This window comes from Teleopsis dalmanni, chromosome 1 (assembly GCF_002237135.1).
Source record: "Teleopsis dalmanni isolate 2A chromosome 1, ASM223713v2, whole genome shotgun sequence".
NCBI classification, from domain to species: Eukaryota; Metazoa; Arthropoda; class Insecta; order Diptera; family Diopsidae; genus Teleopsis; species Teleopsis dalmanni.
The window spans coordinates 9,807,050-9,815,738 of record NC_051846.1 but is presented as its reverse complement, the minus strand read 5'-3'; the positions used below and the strand labels follow the sequence as shown (position 1 = coordinate 9,815,738).

Sequence of the window (8,689 nt, the reverse complement as noted above, 5' to 3'; positions counted from 1 at the left end):
GCAAACAGGCGGCCATCATTGGTTGGCAGGAAAATGCGGCGGCTGCACTCCGTTGGCGCGGGTGAGCCATCGCTCGTCACATCGCCGGGGTGCATTTCAGAATAGGACACACCACGGCATGTCATATGCTGGAATGTCGGGTTGTACTGGAGCTTGGGGTCAAACTTCCACCGCTCCTTGCCTGTTGCGGCATCCAGCGCAAACAGGATCTGGTGTGGGGAGCACAGATACAGCGTGTCCCGCACCTTGATGGGCGTAACCTCGTCCGTAATTTCACCGGGGTCATTCGGGGTTTTCAGGTCATGCGTGCGGAACACCCATGCCACTTTCAGCCCTGCCACATTGGCCGGGGTAATCTGTTTCAGCGGAGAATACCGGTCAGCATTAATACTTGGTGGTTCGGACATGATTAAAGACGTGATAGCCAGATTCAAAGGGCAGTCTGCCTGACGTTCGGGTACGCACGAATTCCCATCGGGTGCAAACGGCCGCTTGATAGAGATGGCCAGACTTAGACAGGCAGGCGAAACGCAAATGTTCTGGGTTATCGATTTTTATAATTTTTTTTTTTAAATATAAAACAACTGAAAATTCTTAATATTAAAATCTCATGCAACGTTTTTTTACGTAGCAACAAGACAATAAGTTGACGTTGAGCAGAAAAAAGTTTTCTTTATTATAAGATGTCAGTGAAACAAAATGATTTAAATTAAAATTTTTTTAAAAGAAATTTAAATAAAATGAATTGAAATACGAGTACAACAACGGCCAGAAATTAGGTAACATGTGGTGGTTTGGCGCCGCCATACAAAAAAATTATTATAATTTTTCATTTTTTATTGCCCCAACAACCACAAAACTTAATCATACACATAAATCTTAATCGATCAAATGTGTAAGCTAGTAGGAAGATATAGATAGATACAAATGTTAGGTGCAGCGTATCGAATGAAAGGAGGAAGGTGAGCAGGTCTTGAGAGTTGTGGTAGTTAAGCGCATTTTTCAATCAACAACAGCTGGTTTCAAAGCATCTAAATGTTAAGAAATTAGTATTAGGAATTTACATAGATTAATTAATATTTCAATATCCGTGTGTAGAGGTGTATGCAATAAAGTAAAAAAATCTGCAAAGCAATCAAAGCTGCTGGGATAAATTCAAGGTTGTGGTATGGAAGAACATCGATAGAACTTGATAGTACATGCTATAAATTTTAAGTATTTTTAAAATAACTTTTATGCAAAATATTTTATTATTCATTATGCAAAAATAATTTTAAAAATATAACCCTTTCATTTAAGTTGCAATAATCAACCTAAAGTTACTAAAAGTCAAACTTTGTTACTTATTGCACTGTATTAAGAAATATTGTTTGAAGTCTTTATGATAAAATAACTTACAAAAATGACGCTAATTGAATAGCAGTTATTTTAGTTAATCAATTCAAAGTATTTTTGCTACTCGTATCTTATATGAAGAAATAGACGTAGTATCAAACTTTACTCCAGCAAAAATAAACAGAGAAATGAAGCTGACAAGATCAAGCGCAGTAGTGGACAACTGTCACCTCAATTAACAGATTTTCTAATTTAAAGTCAAAGCCACATAGGATTTTATGTCATAGAGTTTATCAATTAAAGTCTTAAATGTCAGACCCAAACGTACGCACACCCATTAATTTTTGACACATGGGCGTTAAAATGTGATAAATGTAATTTTTAATTACGGAAAAAATATACATATATATTATGTATACATATTCATATAAAATTAAATTCCTTTTTTTCGCGCCACTATAGAAGCACTTTAAATTTCGGTGGCCTCTATTTTATAAATAAAATATTATAAATTCCGCATTGAAAATTTATAAAAACACGTCATTGCACTAAAAAACATGTGTGAATATTTCTGATTTGATAAAATTGTGGTACACAACAGATCAGACGTCATTATCACGATATAAGGAACGCATTGGGAAAATCGAACAAAAAATTATAATTAAAAAATGTGGTAAAATATAGTAGTTTATTGCTAAAAAAAAAAATTAGCACCATGAATAATCGACAAAATTGAAGTGCGTGAGTTTGGCAGGTTTGACAACATAAAGAGGCGGTACACACGCTTAGAGAGCTTTGGAGTATAATTGAGTACTAATAGGGCGAATTTCAAAACAAACGTAATACTATACACACATACCATAAGTATTTACTATATATTTTGAGTAATTTGTTTGATAGAAGAAACTTGTACATACTAGTGTTTATATATAAATTACTTTATAATTACTTGATTAACAAAATTGAATGATTAATTATTACTCATTCAAAATAATTTCAATAAATTAAAAATGATTAAATAAGAATTTATTTTTATTACAAACACTTCAATTACTCTCTAGAACTTAGTAATTATAAAAATTTTGCATTAAAATATACAAACTCACGTGTCTGTAATTTTATTTGATTAAAATTATTTTTACTAATTTTAAACACGAAATAATTTCAGCAATTTATGTACTTACTTATCGCTTAGATTTTAATTTACGATTTATTTGTACTTTTGTTTTGAGATACTTTATGTGTTATACACTTAATTACTTTGTTAGTATTTTCTTTATAAATCCAAATTTATATTACACTTACTTTAAATTAAAGAATACAATTTAACAAGAAATGGTTTAACTGCCTATCTGTTTATTTTTTATATATATACTGCCAATGTGGTTAAATCAATTACTCTGGAAAAATATTCCAAAAATTCTGAACAGTAGTAGATCGACAATTTGTTAGCTTTTATTTCATTGTGCAATACATTCGATGTCAATGAACATAATTGATGGTGAAAAGTTTGTTTGATTTTATTTTTGTCGCCGGTTCGCATGTTGTTGTCAGTCAAAATCATGCAATTTTACTAGAGTTTCCCTGCAGTCGACCATGTTTTGGTAAGCATGAAATTGTACTCGTAATATGGGTTTACGGATTCCTCTGGTTGCCTCTACAATCAGAATTGCGTGTATGTTTGCAAAATAAATAAAAGTAAATAAACCAAAATAAAACTGAAGTACAAAAGTTCTGTTTGAGGCTACTTTGACAGCTTTTGTTACCAGTAAATTAGCTGAAATCGTATTGTACAAAAAAAAAAATATTATACATATTTATATATAAAAAACACAAAAAAAAATACAAAAAAATATAGAAAATAATACAAATTACATTTACCAATAAAATTTCGAGACAGGAAATTGATTGAGGTAATTATTTAGATTATTAAAGTTTCTAGCAATTCAATAAAATTATTTATTATAATAAATAGTTGTTAATATACTTTCATTCATTTTTTTTTTTGTAATATTTTAAGATATTTATATCAGGTATTATGTTGTATAGTAATATCGCTTATCCGAAGCTTTCGTATTACTATTCAAATAATAGTCAGCCTGTGTTACCGATAAGCAACTATAATTCATAATGTAACTGTAAGGAGTGACGATACCTCACCGAAAATGGCACTGGATTGATGACATGCTTAGCAGCATGAAAACGAATCAATAAAAATAAAAACAACAAATAAAAATAATCAGAAATGAAAACAAAATAATGAAGAAAAATTATAAATAAAATAATAAATAAAAAAATAAGAAAAAATAAATATAAATAAATAATAAATAAAAATAAATAACAATATAAATAAATAATAATAAAAATAAATAATAATAAAAATATATAAATAATAAAAATAAATAAAAATAAAAAAACAACAAAAGAATAAAAATAAAAAAAAACAAGTAAATAAGAATAAAAAAAAATAAATAAATAAATAAAAATAAAAATAAAATAAAAAATAAAAATAAAATAAAAAATAAATAAAAATAAAATAAAAAATAAATAAAAATAAAAAATAAATAAAAATAAAAAATAAATAAAAATAAAAAAACAAATAAATAAAAGCATATATAAAAATAAATAAATAAAAAGCATAAATAAAAATAAATTAATAAAAAACATATATAAAAATAAATAAATAAAAAGCATATATAAAAATAAATAAAAATAAAAATAGCAAAAATAAAAAAATAATTAAATATAAAAAAAAAATAAAACTAAACAAAAATAAACAAAATATTTATAAAAATAAAAAAACTGAAAATCATGTATAAAATGCAATAGAGAAAAGTGTAGCACAGGCGCTCCTTCCAGATGCTCTTGTGTCTAAATCCTGAAACCAGTCATTGAAATCAATGACAAAGAACGTCTCCCGCTGTAATCAAAGATGTATCCGTGTGATACATTCTTTTATCAATAATATAAACAATTTTTAAATAGTTAGGGGTCATTTTAAGAGATATAAAAATTGCACTTCATAAATATTGTTGAGACACTTTTGCAAATCACTGTGAAAAATATATCAAAAATGTATATAATATTCTTAAAAATATTTTAAATTGAAATAAATGCTTACATATATAAATTTAATTTGCCGCTGAAACTAATGAATTATTAATATTCGTAAAACGTGACTGCTGCACTTAAAATAATATTTTTTAAATTTTATGTAATAGAATCTACATTCAGTAAATTCAAATTCATTTGGTATTAACAAAAAATTTAACATAAAAATACAAATTCCAGCGCATATGGAAGTATTATGCAAACGCTTATTAAATAAATTTGCTTGATACTCCTGCAACCAACAACTGTTCCAAGTGTCCATATGCAAGAAGTGCATGTGGCACGTATGGCTTCTAGACCAGAAGTGCATGTCTTAGAAGCACACTCCACATGGGTTACCTGAGCAAGTGAGCAAAGTAACTAATCTAAACCAACGTTTATGCGAAGAATTTAATGTATACTAGGTGCGTACCACAGTTGCATGTGCCACTAATACTATACGATGAAATAATGCACAAATGCCACGGAATACTGCAACCATAATAATACTACAAAGACCATATTTACTTTATTTTTTTATATATATATATTTTTTTTGCATTTTAATATTTATTTTGCGTAACCTCATTTTGCAAGTAAACTTCTGCAAAAAACAAAAATACCGAAAAAATATAAAAGAAAATTTATACAAAAATAATTTAAAGTGAAATGTAAGAAAAAAAAATATGTTTTTAGATTATATATGTATATATATTTCATATATATAAAAGCATCGCATGAGAAAAAACTTTATAAAAAGCAATGAGTCAACTTACAACCCTAAAGTGGGTAAGCGCATTGGAAAACTTGGCTACTGCGTTGGCGTACTTAGTATAAATGCCAGCGGGGTCTGGTGACCTCATTGCATTGAGAGCAATTTCCGCATCCACTTTTATTTTCTTTGCAATTTAAAATTTATTTTTTCTTAAAGCAATTCCACTACCATTGCACAGCCATATGTAGCTCAAAAAAAAAAAAAAAAAACAATAACAATCACTAATTTTATCCTTATCCATGCCGCATATAACTTGACGGGGTTTGCAAATCTTAAAATGCAATTAATATAAAAAAAGGTGCTTTAAAATCTTTAATAAAATTCATATCAAGAAAAAAAAGAATTATATGTCAAAGAAATTAAAAATGGAATTAAATACTAAAAGAGGTTAAATGTCACACGATTGCGTAGGGATTTTTATGTGAAGCACTTTTTCGTTTAACTTCCCTTGCAAATGTTACAAATTTTCTTAACTTTTTTTCGAATCCAAACCAAATGTGAAAAATTCTTTTGGTGACATTTTGAGGATTTTCCTTATATATTTTTTTCATTTTATTTTATTTTTGTTTTTGTGAAGTTAGTGCCCTGCGGTGAAATTTGACATTAAAATGTTGAGAAGGGGGCCAGGCCATGTGAAAATATGAGAATTTGCGCAGTACTTCAACTTGAAAATCTAGTACAAATTCATACTTTAGTGTGGGTGGGCGCCTATACTTTGTACTTTGAATAATTTATTATTTTTAATATTTATTTATAGTTTTTATTGCATGTTATAAATCTAATAAAAACGGAAATAGAACCGGTTTCCGTTGACCTAAACTAACCACCAACTGACCTTAATATTGAAGTAATGTGCTTATAACATATATTACTTCTTTTAATAAAAATTGTTTCTAGTATATATAGTAGTTACTACAAGTAGAATTTCTAATAATACCTTCATTTACTATATGGTAACATAAATAAAATTTTATTTTTATAAATGTCTCCACTAGCTCAATAAATTATTTTAATCCATATATAATGAGAACGAAAATAGAAAAAATCAAGCACTAAAACATAATATACTTAACAAAAGTATCAGAAATAATTAAATAAAGTAAACAATATTTAATAATTTGTAAATAATTGTTGGTCAAGTAAAAGCTAGGTTTTATTTAATTGATATCAATTGGCTTTGACTTTAATGACTTTAATGCAGTCAAATTGAATAAGTTGTAGAAAATCAATCAAAACGAATACTCCAAAGTATCACTTTTAGTGTTGAGGAAAAAAAAAACAATCACACAGGGAAGTTCTGGTGAATAAGCTGTTTGATAGATAATAATCATTGCACTTTCAAAATGAGGGACTAAAATCTGATTGACGTAATGTGGAACTTTTTTGTGAAATTCTATACATCCTATACATCTTAAAAAATAAGTTTTCTTCTTTACAAAAATAAAGTTTCATATATAGAAAGAAAAATTATAAAAATAATTTAATATTAGAAGGGTTCGAACAATAATGAAGAAACAACAACAAAAATTTGATTTATCTATTGACATTTGGCTGACCATACAACGTTGATTCGAGTATTGCTAAGTGCTCATCATCAGTGATCGTAGGAAATATTCCAATTTTTATTTAATTAGTTTATAGTCTGTATATAATTGGTTAGACTGTAAGTGCCAAGCTTAGAACTCCAATTTCCAATAATTTAATATTATTTATGTTTTTACTTTTGATTTGTAGACAAAAGTAATGATGGTCGCAAAGCTTCTGGAGCCTAAAATGGAAGCTTTAAGCTCTCATTATTGTACAATAATGAGATGCAAATTATTTTATAATATTGAAACTTAGCAGAATCTGGAGTAAAGTGTATCAAAATATGAATTTAATTATACGTGTGTTTTCCACAACTCTTAGATTACCTTTCATTTTCAAAAATCAAAATGTAGTTCCCAAAAGCTTTATGTATTCCGGTTATTAAGAAATTAACTTCTCAAAAATTGAATGCTATGTAACATTTTGGCAGGTATGACTTGGAATATGTAACACTTAAAATTCACAACAATTTTTAAAGTAAAAATTGAACAGCTGTCATTTCAATAAACTGCAACAAGCACAAAAATAGCAATTTCAACATAAAAAAGAGTGTCCTAAAAACTATAACCCTTTAATAAGCGATCAATAACTTATTTCGAAGAAATATGTTTTTTTATCAAAATTCAAAGAAAAAAATCTATATATGCAACATACACAAATCGAGCATATGTTGCAACGGTAGTAACCACATAACAGCAGAACCAAACAAAGCTGCAACAAAATTGGCAACCAACAGTTGCAAATATGAGAAAGGCTACAGATGCAGCATTTGTGTCATGCATATATTACTCCTAAATAATTGGTTAAAAATATTTACTCGTTAGTACTTAAAGAGAACTCTGAAGATAAAAAGAATAAAAAAGGAATAATAAAAACCAAATGAAATCAAATAACAACAGTGAAATGACCTAAATAATTTTAAATCTACTCTCCGTTCGTTTTTTAATTAAACTGAAGTATAAACACAAATAGCTTAGTAATTATATGAAAGCAACAGTTAACAATATAATGCAGCATTTATTTTTATAATAGAAAACCACAAGCAGAGTAAGGCTACCAAGGCAATTGTTGGTTGAAAATTAAAAAAGTTAGCAGCTGTTGGAGGAATGATAAAAATTATGGCAATTGAGTTTGCCCATTTACGAGTACAATGTGCATGTATCGTTCACACCATTGCCGGCCATTGTGTAAGTATCTTTGATAAAAGACCATCAGCATCGATATCTCGATATCTGTAATTGAATGCAGCAAGTAGTAACAGCAGGAACATCAGCTGGCAGTTGTGTGAGTCAATGATTGACCTAATTTATCTGCGAAGCTGACGTAATATCATAATTTTGTAGAATTCTCTGTCCCACCATTCCGCCACTGTCGTCTTAGCTCCAGTTAATTAAATAATTTTTGACGTAAAACATGCTACACACAATATAATTGGTTATAATTATGTGAGAATGTGGACACCACCAACGGTGAAAGACACTACTCACACGCCAAGTGCCCACAGAAAAATGCGAATAAAAATAGCAAATACGTAGATGAGTGTTTTAGATTTCTTTTTTTTATATATTGTCATAAATTAGAGTTAAACACAAAAAAAAATACAAAAAGAAAAACTTTTTAATACACTATAAATACATATAAAATTAATACGTCATTATAAAATAGCTATTAAAATAGTGAATGAAATTAGAATTTGAGTTCGAGCATTCTCATGGGAACTTATTAAGAAGAACATGAATTGATTATAATATAAAAAAGCATAAAATGTTAATAAAAAATTATTTTGAAAATATTTTATACACCTACCATATATATAGAATTAATTCTTTTTCAACTAGAAATTTACTTATAAAGATTTTCCTTTTGACAATGTAGATACTTTGAGATACCGACAGATAACAA

The 8,689-nt window shown here is 27.9% G+C and overlaps 1 protein-coding gene across 1 annotated transcript in view; it reads left to right on the top strand.

Annotated features, from left to right (window-relative positions):
* The window catches only part of LOC119673171 (protein sprint), a gene marked incomplete at its 3' end in the record, with an annotated part of 222,386 nt that overhangs the window by 197,555 nt on the left and 16,142 nt on the right, over positions 1 to 8,689 (top strand).